Raw genomic sequence first — 13,104 nt, forward strand, 5'->3', positions numbered from 1 at the left:
GCCTAAACTTCTTGAATAGAGAATTTGTATTTGCAACTCATTTAATAGAAAAAATTTCAACAATAAATTTGGTATAAAATACTCAAAATAATTAGATAGTAAACATGTTCCTTAGTTAAAAATAAATAAATAAATGAAAAAAAAAGATTATTTATATATTTTTTAAAAGTTATGTACATCTTTTAGAATTCATTTTAAATAAATTATTATTAATCGGTATTTTTTTAGAAAAATTATTATTTATTTTAACAAAAAAAATATAACTTAAATTTTTATTAGAATATTAACATTCATGTTGTATACTCTTGGTTCTCACTACACTATTGAATTGTGCAACATATCAAAATTGCAATTAATCAAATTGCATCACATGTGCATGGATCCCTTTATTTTGAACGTCTTATTGTTTTATACATTTGTTTCATGCTTTAGTACTTCAATTTCATTGTTTGTACCCATTTCTATTCTTTTATACTTAGGTTTCTTTATTTATTAATTTATTTAATGATTTAGATTTTATCATATATTTTTAGTAGTTTGGATTAAATATACCCCATAATAATAATAATAATAATAATTATTATTATTATTATTATTATTATTATTATTATTGTTTTATTATGTATCTAGAATATATACTCAGAAATATTGACAAACTAGCCTCAAGCAATCAGGTTACCAATTTTTTCTTCTTTTTAAATAGCCAATTATAACCTTATAAATTGGAAAATTGTGACGAAAAGATTATTAGTACTCATTAAAGCTGAATGGGTCAAAGCATGGACTAACACTAGTCCGGCAACATCACCAACCCAAGGTTTGAAATATCGGTAAATACCGATATATCAGACTTGAATTTTATGGATATATAAAAAATATTTTGACAAAAATATCGATTAAACATAAATAGTTCAAAATTCATTAAAACACTTAAAAACTTAAAAAAAAATTTATAAAATAAGGAATACATATTTTAAAGTTATTTTGTAAGTGTAATTGACAAGTATGATTAAAGATAATGTTTATCAATTTTTTTATTAAAAAAAATTAGCTTAAATTTCTTTAATATATTTATATTCATTTATTTTAAAATTTTAAAAATATTTTTATTAGACCATGTTTTATTATATTTAAATAAAAAATTAAATTGATTTATATAACATATTTTGTTTGAGATTTAATTTCTAAAATTTTATTACAAATCTTGTAGTGATAACTTTTTCTATTAACACTAATTTATTTAAATAATTAAAATTATTAATAATTTATCTTATTAAATTAATTTTAATTTATAAAATATTAGAATTTCATTATTTTTTTTATATTTTATAATTTTTGAGTAAAAAATATTTTTAATTTTTTAAAACAAAAACATTTAAAATGAAATAAAATTAATAGGATAAACATAAAAAAAATATTAAGATTGAAGTTTAAAAAATAGAATTAATGAGATAAATATGGAAAGTAGTTAAAAATAAAAGGATGGTATAAAATAAAATGATAAATTAAAAATGAATAATTAAAAAATTAAAAAATAGGATAATTTTTTTTTTTTAAAAAAAACTGCCGACCATTTATGGAAGATTATTTTGACACTGCCCCGTTGCCCACGTGCGCATTGCCACACGTCCCGACTTATCGATAACCGATTTTTCAAACACAGCATAAAACCGATGTTGGAAATTGCCCAAGCTAAATGGAGGGCAGCTCAGCCCCCACGTTCACCAGGCTTTGCACCATTCTGTTCCAATTTGCTGCTTTACGAGCCATCTGCTAAATTCATGATTCCACCAATATTATCTACAGGATGAATAGAGTTTGGCCACTGCATTTTATCTTGGGTTCATTAGGTAATATTAAATCACATTAAAAGATGCTCCAAATTTTAAAATAAATAAAAAGGGGATTTTGCTTGTGTCTATTTGGAGAATCAATTCAAAGAAGCAATTCAAGTAAATTTTTTTTTTTTCAAATTTATAGCATCAGCATATAGCTAAACTAAGATGTTTCCAAAATGGTAGAATGCATGTTCTTTCAAGAAAAATATAAGGGCTTGTTCCAAGTTGTGCACAAATATGAGCTTCAAAAGAATCACAAACAAAGAGAAGAAAGAAAGTCTAAGGTCTTTTATATAATTACTTAAAAAATAAATGTAATACAAATAGAGTTTAAACAAGTTTACAATCAAAGGAAATAAAAAGACATGACTAATTTACCTTTATTCCTAAAAAGAAAGATAATAATTTTATATGTCCTATACTTTATATGTGAAATTTAATTAGTCGGATATATTTTTTCTTTGATATAGTTTCTGCATGTAGATTAGAGGTTCTTTCATAGCTTCATTGAAAAACCTACTATCTTACCTCCTTCTGTTTTGCAAATAGAAGCTTTCTTTGGTGATACAATTCTTTTTTTTTTTCAATAATTGTAGATGTATCCTTGCCTAGAGTACCCTTGCTTAGCATCTCTATTCTTTAAAGTTCTTTGAGTCTACACGGATATATCATTTTTGCCTATAAGCATAGTTCAGGTATGCCTACAACTCACTTATAGATTAATTTTGTGTATTTCAATTTGTACATACTACAGGGAGTAGCTCATATGCATTTCTGAAATTTATTAGACAATTGTACAAGTGGATGAGAAAGTTAATGCATCCTGATTATTGAGTGTGAAGTTTAGACTTTGTCCATGCATGTCATGATGAATTAGATGTCAAAAAATTGCTAGGCTAGTTCATGGTACTCATGGATTAGTGGGCAACAGTTCCTTATGTACCTAGGATAGCGAACATGTTGGTCATGGGTACTAAAACCAACAAGTGGGTTATCAGTCATGACTTTTCCTTTGCATGCTTATCCACCTCCTCCTGAGCCTTATATTCTATTACAAGTAGTGGCATTCATATTACTTGTTTTGTAGGTGCAATTCATTTGCATGATCATGTCACTGTGGTTTTCTTTTAGTTGCCTTATTATTTGTTTTGTAAGATAATTACTTATTGTGCATTTAAAATTGTCAAATCATATTAATTTGATTATATTTAGTGTGAACCCTTTTTGTAGAAGATGTTGGTCTAAGTTGTGAAAAGGTTCTTATGGCTCCATCTTAAATGTTACATATTTAAGATAAGCATGATAGAATGAGAGTTATGTTGCTATATTATAATAATTTAATAAATCATTATAATGTTTTAATTTTAATCAAACATGCATGCTTGAAACCTTAGAGTTCCCATTCAAGTATCATTGGAAGAAAAAAGTTTCTCTTATTACATAATAAAGACATTTAAGTTGTCAAATGGTGAAAACGGTCTATCTAGGCCATTTTCAAGTTGACAACTTTTAAATTTGTCTGGCATGTGATAAAGATCTTTTCTCTACAAATGATGCTTGAATTGTCCAATTGGACAGTATAGGAAAACATAATATCTATAAAGTTAATTGTTTGTTCTTAAATCTATTTTTAGAAAGTTTGGTAGTCTTTTCTCGTGTTCTTTGGGTGCATATTTGGACAAGGTTACATATTGTGCCTTGTCCATTTTGTGCACTTGGAGAACTATAGGAAAATGCAGCCGAAATTTCTTTAAAATTAAATTGAGTACATTGGCAATTGATACATAGGGATTATGTATTCCTATATGGGATAGAAACCACTACCTAATTAAGGATGTTGTAAATGTTAGAATGCATAAATCACTTGCTTCTACTCATTAAAAGCTTAGCCACATTAGTTCACCTTTTTAGTTCATGGTATCATTATCTCATTGGGAGCAAATTCAATGAAAATGTTGAAAGCTTTATCATTGAGTATCATCCTTCTACTTACCTTCCTTATTTTGTGCTTCATCGAACAAGCGAAATTTTAAGTACTCTATCAAATTTTGATGGAGTAAGCCCATTTTTTCCTATTAATTGAAACATTTAGAGACTTTTGTTGTTTTCCATAGTAATATTTATGTATTGGTATTATCTCAACTATTACTCTTTCATATGTCTATGTTTGATACTATTCAACAATCAAGATGATGTTAAGAAGATACTTAGATTTAAAAGAAATGATTTTCAACCCATAATTAAAAAGATATTTCCATCCATATGTCTTGCTCATCTTGTGGCATTACAGAAATTATGTGTTTTTGTATTTTTCAAACTTTTTAAAATTTCAAACTTAGTGTACTTGAGAATAGAACACAAGATTGAGAGTTACATCTAATTTTTTATTCCTATTCATGCACAAACCAAACATAATGATGGAATTCATATCCATTTTTTATTCTAATTTTTTAATAACACAATATACTAATTATATTTGTTGTCATATTGCTTATAGCTAGATGACTTACACATTGTTGTTTTTTGGATTGGTAAAGTTTTTGTGAAAATGTTTGAAATTTGAAATTGGTGGATCATATATTTTGAGGCTATTAATAGGATAGTTATTAATAACTTTAGTGGTTGGTGGTATCTAGGAGCTTTGTTTCTCTCTTGTACATCAAATGGATTGTTCTTGGATGTCAAAGGATAGGAGATCAAAGGATTATGCGGATGGGGTAGAGAGTTTTATTGCATTCACATTAAAACATTCCGCATATAAAAACTCCATTTAATGCCCTTGCCTTCAATGTGGTAATATGATATTTCATACTTCTCCAAAAATTAGAGAGCATTTATTTTTCTATGGAATTGATCAGAGTTACCATACATGGTATTGGTATGGAGATGCTACTCCAAGTGGACCACCAACTAGTAGGGTATAATGTCATCATAAGGTTCAATTTACTGATGTGGATAGTATAGTAGAAATGGTTCAAGCTGCACATGATGATTGTAAGAATGACCCAGAATTTTATGAAACATTACTTGAAGATGCCCAAAAACCTTTATATCCTAGTTGTAGAAACTTTACAAAGTTGTTTGCATTAGTGAAATTATACAACCTGAAAGCACGATATGGATGGTCTAATAAAAGTTTTTAGAGCTTTTGGGAATTGTTGGAGATATGTTACCTCTAAACAATGAGTTGCCCTTGTCTATGTATGAAGCAAAAAAGACATTGAATGCATTGAGAATGGAATTTGAGAAAATGCATGGTTGTCCAAATGATTGCATATTGTATAGGAATGATTTAAAGGATGCATTTTCATGTCCAACTTGTGGAACTTCATGATGAAAGTTAGATAGAACAAAAACTAAAAAGAGAAATGGAGTCCCTGCAAAAGTAATGTGGTATTTTCCTCCAATTCCAAGATTTAGAAGATTGTTTCGATCCCCAAAAGTTGCAAAAGACCTCATATGGCATGCCCAAGAAAGAGAATTTGATGGCAAATTGCGTCATCCATCTAATTCCCCATCATGGAAACTAGTTGATCATAGATGGCTTGATTTTTCTTTAGAACCTAGAAACCTTAAACTTACCATTTTAGTAGATGGTATAAATCCTCACAATTCAATGAGTAGTAGACACAGTTGTTGGCCTATTATAATGGTCATTTATAACCTTCCGCCTTGGTTATGCATGAAAAGGAAGTTTATGATGATGTCTTTGTTAATATCGGTTCCACGACAACCTAGAAATGACATTAATGTTTATTTAGCACCATTATTGGATGACCTAAAAATGTTGTGGGAGGTGTGGGTTGAATCTTATGATGCATGTCAACAAGAGCTCTTTACATTAAGAGTTGTTCTATTATGGACAATCAATGATTTTCCTGCGTATGAAAACTTATCTGGTTGTATAGTTAAAAGATATTTTGCATGCCCCATATGTGGGGAAGATACATACTCTCATAGATTGAAGCATGGGAAAAAGAACTCATACATGTCATAGACGATTTCTTCCTTGTAATTATCCTTTTAGGAAACAGAAAAAGGCATTTAATAAGGAACAAGAGTTTCGATCACCTCCACAACCATTGAGTGGAGAAGAAATTCTAAGGAAAATTGATGTCATTTTTAATTCATGGGAAAAAAATATTTTCACTCGAGATAAGTTGAATGTCAAAACTAGAAATTGTTAGAAGAGAAAGTTCATATTCTTTGATCTTGAGTATTGAAAATACCTACATGTTCGTCATAACTTGGATGTAATGCACATAGAGAAAAATGATTGTGAAAGCATCATCGGTACCTCACTTAACATTCTAAGTAAGACAAATGATGGACTTAATTCTAGTTTAAACCTTATGGAGATGGGCTTAAGGTGTGAATTAGGGCCAAGGTTTGAATCAAATCAAACTTATCTCCCACCTACATGTTACACACTATCTTAAGTGGAGAAGAAGCTTTTTTTGCCAAGCTTTATCACAATTAAAGGTTCTTGAAGGTTATTGCTCTAACATGAGAAACCTTGTGTCAATGGAAGACTTGAAGCTTTATGGTCTTAAATCCCATGACTATCATGCATTAATGCAACAGTTATTGCCAGTGTCATTACGATCAGTTTTGCCAAAGCATGTAAGACATGCTATTTATAGATTGAGTTTTTTTTTTTCAATGCTCTTTGTAGCAAAGTGGTTGATGTGCCTGCATTGGATAAGTTGTAAGCTGATGTAGTGGTGACATTATGCTTACTTGAGAAGTAATTCCCACCTTCCTTCTTTAATATCATGTTTCATCTTACTATGCATTTTGTAAGAGAGGTCAAACTTTGTGGACCAGTTTACTTAAGGTGGATGTACCCCTTTGAAAGATTCATGAAATTTTTTAAAGGGTATGTACGAAATCGTAACCAACCTGAAGGTTGCATAGTCGAATGCTATATTAGGGAGGAAGCTATTGAATTTTGTACAAGGTAATTATCAAATGTAGATGCAATTGGGATTCCTGTTAGTGTAAACATTAACCAAAAAGTTAGGGCACCCATACCTAGAGGTCAAGCTGTGATTGTTGATTCTAATTTTTGATTCTATGCACATCATTATGTTTTAGAGAACACAACTATTGTCCAACCTTATGTCGAGTAAGAACTACTAACACTAAATATTTATCTGTTATACTTAAATTAACTATAGGATAATAACTTTGAACTTCTTATAAATAATTGCATAGAGAGCACATGGAATGGTTGAAATTGAAAAATCATCGTCAATTTAAAATATAAAAGTGGCTCCAGGATGAACACATGCAAACATTTACTTATTGGTTTCGAAAAAAGGTATCAGATTGGTGCTAAAATTTGAACTATTCTTTTTTCTAATGTTGAACATACATAGTAACTATTATTTATAATTACAGATTGAAGCTGCAATTGATAACAATGAACCTATATCTGAAACCCTTAACTAGATAACTCATGGTACTAGCCACTATGTCTCGAAATATCATAGATATGCCATTAATGGATGTTGATATCATAGCAAGAAGCGTGATGACTTATGAGCTACCAAAAATAGCGTAGTTAGTATTGTAGATTCAACAATACAAATTCCAAGTGCCAATGATCAAAAGCTAGTGTTTGGCGAGCTTTGTTTCTACGGGATTATTAACAAGATTTGGGACCTTGATTATACCATGTTTAGGATACCAGTTTTCAAGTGTGATTGGGTTGATAATAAGAATGGCATAAAAGTTGATGATCTTGGCTTTACATTAGTTAACTTTAACAAAATTGCTCATAAATTAGATCCTTTCATTTTGGCATCTCAAGCCAAGCAAGTATTTTATGTGTAAGACCAACTTGATCCAAGATGGTCAGTTGTTTTGTCAACTCCTCAAAAAGATTTCTTAGATAAGGAAGGAGGAGATGACCTTGTGGACAATTCTTTTGAATACCATCCCTTTATAAGGATATTGCTAGAAGTTGAAGCATTTGATGCAATGGCTAACTCAAATGCAATATTCATAAGAGGTGACTGTGAGGGGATTTGGATTGAGAACAAATCCTCTATGTAGCTGAATTGTAAACTTATAATAATGATGTACAAATAAAGGATGTCGAGAGGGTTGCAGATCCCACAAAATAGGTAATTTTTATTCTTTTTGTTTCCAAAGAACATCAAGTTGATTGCCTAAGTTGATGCCATTTTGATGTTATTATTATTATTATTATTATTAGTATTATTATTTTTTCTTCTACATTTGACATTTCTTGTCATTAAAATTCGATGTACTAAAGCAAATATCAGGTATGATTCTTGTAAAATTCTTGTTTGTAAAAAATAAAATGTAATCATTCAGTTATATGCAATTTTTAGTTTTCATATGAACAAGTTAACAATTCAGTAAGTTAAATATGAAAAAGAAATGACAATGGATTAGCAAAAATAATAAGAGAAACACATAGTAGAATATACAAGTTCATAAAATACAACAAATTAAAATTAAAATAAATCAAATGAGCAAGAAAAAGGGAGAAAAAATAGCTAAACTGAAATGTCAACTTTTTTATGTGATGAACCATTCCAAAAAAAGGTTTATGAAATTTATGATCTGAATACATACAATTCACTAAAAAAAATAAATATTTGAAACAACAAAAAGTATAAATAACTGAAGCACACAACTAAATTAAGTTAATTAAAGATTGTCTTTGTCTCACTTTTATGGCACTAGTGAATAAGAAACTGAGAATAGATTAGGTCATTTCATTGGTGGCATTTCATTATGCAATGATGAGGGATTGTTTTGTCTAAAATTTTCTTTTTACAACTCTTCTCTAACAAGGTTATATCTAATATAATGTTAACTAATCTTTGTTAGTTTTTTTTTTTTTTTTTGTTACAAAAATGGATCCAGATAAATGAGAAAAACCACAAAAAGGAAGTATAGAGGAATGACACGAAAGTTCATGATTACCAAGAACAGAAGCAAAGGGATCAAATTGCAGGTTAAGTACAATCTCGATGGCATTTTCATAGGAAAATCGATAGTTCATCTAACAAGCTATTTAGGTGTATTAGCATGCACTATGGTGCCAATAAGATATCAAACTTGGCACATTGTACCTAAATAGTTGAAGGATAAGTTATAGGACAACATTGAGGTAACACATTCTTACCTGCATCACCTTTATGCAAAACATCAATCATTCCTAACCACATGAAGTTACTAACACGTATACTATTAATGTGTAAGGTGTTTTTTCATTAAATCACAAAAGTAGGAGGAATTGTATGCTAACAATTGGAAAATGTTTTCGATCACTTAAGAACATGCTAACAGTGAAGTACATTCTTCATTTCAAAGACCAATTGGAGCTCCTTAAAAAACCGCCAATTTAATATATTTTTATTAAGGATGAAGATTGGATAATGTTTGTTAAAGATCAATCGTCTGATTGCTTTAAGGTATAATTACAAGTCTTTACATATCTTGTATTCACATTCATTAATTATATATTTTTTATTTATAGGAATATCGAGAAGTTCAAAAAGAAAGAAGAAAGAAACACATTTATAATCACCATCTAACTAGGAAATGATATGTTGGTCTTGAGGAAGAGATGGTAAGTTTGTACTAATTTATAGTTTTTTGATTTATTTTATACATAATACATAATAGTATTATATGCTTATTACATTATACATTGTCTCCTTTTAAAAGATGGTTACAAGTGGGTCAATTGAAACTACTGATCAAAGCATATTATGGTAGAAAACAAGAGAAAAAAAGGATGGCACCTTTAATGAAGTGGCCATACCAGTGATTGAGAAAATAGTAGGTGGATATTTTCAACCTTAATTTCATTTATTTATAATAGCTAATTTATGATAACAAATTTGTAATTGGACTTCATAATTAACATTTTTTTAAGGATAAGCTATTGAAAGAGTCTCAAGAGAATGGTAGGAGTGTCAGTGGGAGTAATGATATATTTGTAGAAGCCTTGGGTACTCCTGAGTATAGTGGTCAAGTTAGGGCCAAAGGGAAGCACCACACACCTCATCAATATTTTAATAGTGTTGTAGATCGTGCTATCAAGGATTTTATAGTAGCATCTAAAGAAGAACAAAGAAACTTTTAGGTAGAAGTGCTAGCAAAATTGTCTCAAGTGGGAGTAGTCACTCCCCAATCTGATGTTAGTAGTTTGAACATGAAACAAAAACAATTTCTCCTACCAGAAGTAGTGGAGAAGCCAATCCGTAGAGGTGAAGATGCAGCCCCACCAATGACAATAGAACCAAAGAACAAGGTATTTTATCTAGTTAAGCTAATTTGATGATAATGTTTGTTGTAATAGGAGATATAATTTATGTAAATTTTGTTTTTTGAATTTAATTCAATTTTGGTGGCACATATATGGTCTTCTTTTATGTAGTGCAATATAAGAAAATAAAAAAGTTGTCAAAAAAATATTTTAGCATTTTGTGCATTCACAAAATAGATAATATAATTTTGTTGTCTACATAACTAGATCATATGGGATTTTTATTTCATATATTATGAAACTTTTTAACATTCAGTAATTATTTTGATTTACTATGCATTACTAACCTCTTTTATTTTAAGAATAGCTATTCTTTATATAACCACATAATAATTTGCATGCCTCAATTCAATCTTTCCAATGTTATCTAAAATTACTTCATATCTCAAATTTTTGCTTGTACCTTATAGATGGTTTTCAATATTCACCAATGTTAATTTGAAGATATAGACTTGAAAGAATGAAATAGAGAAATGTTGGCTCATATCTAATAATATAACTTCATTTTTTAGGTTAGAAAATGTGAGTTGGCCATGGAGACCAAGGAAAATATAGTGGTCGGTGGCACAATTATACTTGAATGTGTATCTAGTAGTTGTTGATGCTCCTTATGATTCAAGTGCACCCCTTCCCATTCCTATTCTTGGACAAACTACTACTGTTGAGGCTACAATTGGTTACCAAGTTTTGTGGCTAGCTTATTTAGTCATCATTCATACTCCTATCTCGGTAAGTAAATTTAATTACCAAGCTTTATGATAACCTTAAATTTTTTTTTCCATTTTTTTTACATATTCAACTAGTTGATTTGATTTATATCATGATTCTTAATTGTATAGACATCTAAGAAAGGAAAGAAACAAAAAGAAAATGAAGTTGAAGTCAAATCTAAGGGTGAAAAAACACAAGATATCAAGAATTTTGAGGCATTGGTTGGCCTCATGCTGAGCACCTCAAGAGTACAACCTATTGACTTCCCAGATGATGTTTTTGGAGAGAGTTTCAAGAGCTTCCTAATGAAAGAAGATATGGACATGATTATATCATCAAAAGAAGGGTCATCCAATTGTATCTTATATTACATCTGGTGAGGGATTTTATATATATTTTTTAATTACTCTTCACACTTTTTTGAGGTAAAAGGTTATTTGCTAATGATCTATAATGATTGTTGATAACTTATTATGTGGGATTTAATTAGGCACCTGTATAGAAAGTTGATTGATGGAAAGCAGGTTGAATGATATGTTTTATCAATCCAGCATTGGTTTCAAAAGCTGGAATGGGAGAGGGAAGCAAAGAAAACAGGTCAAGGGTCATTGCAGATCGACTAAGGAATGCAAAACATGCTGAATATATGCTTATTCCATACAATCCAGAGTAACCTTTTATCCCAAATATTGATATGATGTATATAAGTTAGTTTGTGATGTATTAATTTGTGGATATTATATTACAAAATTAATTTCTTTTTCTTTTTTCTTTAGTTTCCACTGGGTCTTAGTGGCACTAGAGATGAAGAGAATGATCGCATATTACATTGATCCAATGGCTTGTCAACCATGTGATGATCTTAGGGAGATAGTTAACATGTAAGTGTGTACTTCTCGTATTTTAGTACAATGAATATTATCTATATAACATCATTTCTTTTTTATAGGGCAATTATAATCAACCCACCAGAAAAATAAAAAACATCAAAGAGAGAGCCAACTTAGGTGAAAGTGGTTGTAAGTACTTATTCCTTTAGATTAAAATATATTGTTTGACCACTTTATTCATTACACAAAATTAGGAAATGGATGGTTATTAATATGATGATTAGTTAGATACTAAAGAAGTAAGAACATATATCATTCTACGTTTGTTGTAATTGTTTATACTTTTGCCATAGTGTCCAAGACCACCAGGTAGTGTGGAATGTGGGTATTAAGTGATGAGATACATGAAAGAAATCATTTCTAATCCAAACCAACTAACATCAAAGGTTTGTACACAATGCAATTCATAGGTTGGTCATTTTACTATAGCATTTGATTTGTCAATTCAACTTAGTGAAGGTGTATGTTATTCCATTTTAGTTTAATGGGAGAAAAACATATAGTGAAATGGAGATTAATGAAGTTCGCTCATATTGGGTTATGCTAATGACTCAATTAATCATTACTCATGCTTGAAGGTACCTTGTATGACCTATGGTCTAATATAACTTCATATTATTCTAAAATTCTAGTGAATATTTTGTTAATGCTAATTTTATAATTTATTCTTAGTCATGATTTGTTAATGTATATCTTGGTACTCCTAGTTGGTAGTGTTTTCAATATGGATCATGCAATGGTTTCTTTATTTTGATGGATGTGTAATTGGCAAATTGAGAGGTGAAGCTTAGTAGACATAGTAGGTGTCACAACCTTTGTGTATTTCCTGCACACATCCTTATTAGTTGGATTTGTAGAAGTCCTAGTGTTGTAATGGTACAAAAATTCATGCATTTTCAAACTCTTTTTTGTAAAGTCTTTAGTCTCATTACATGTGCATGCATTAGGAATATGTCTATCCTAAAAAAAACCATTTTGAATCCTTAAGATCACTTGCTTTATAACTTTTTCAATCTAAATTTGTAGAGGCCTCCTCCTAAACTAATGGGCTTAAAGTTTAAAATATCTTGTACTTATATTTTCTTTGACATTAAAAAAATAGGAAGTTAGATTAAGACTTCTTACAAATAAGCCTATGGGAAAAATAAATAAATAACAACTCCTTCTCCTTAAATAAGCCTCTAAAGCCTCTTTGTCTAAAATAGGGTATCAATGTGAATACTAGCTCCTTAATCTAAATACAATTGTAAGGAAATAAACTAGTCATTCTGACATAATAGTTTTTTCCTCCACCAAGGCCTTTTTACTTTTAGTCTGCCGATCACTATTACAAAAATAAACCTTTTGTCCC

The sequence above is a fragment of the Vitis vinifera genome, chromosome 3, assembly GCF_030704535.1.
Source record: "Vitis vinifera cultivar Pinot Noir 40024 chromosome 3, ASM3070453v1".
NCBI lineage: Eukaryota > Viridiplantae > Streptophyta > Magnoliopsida > Vitales > Vitaceae > Vitis > Vitis vinifera.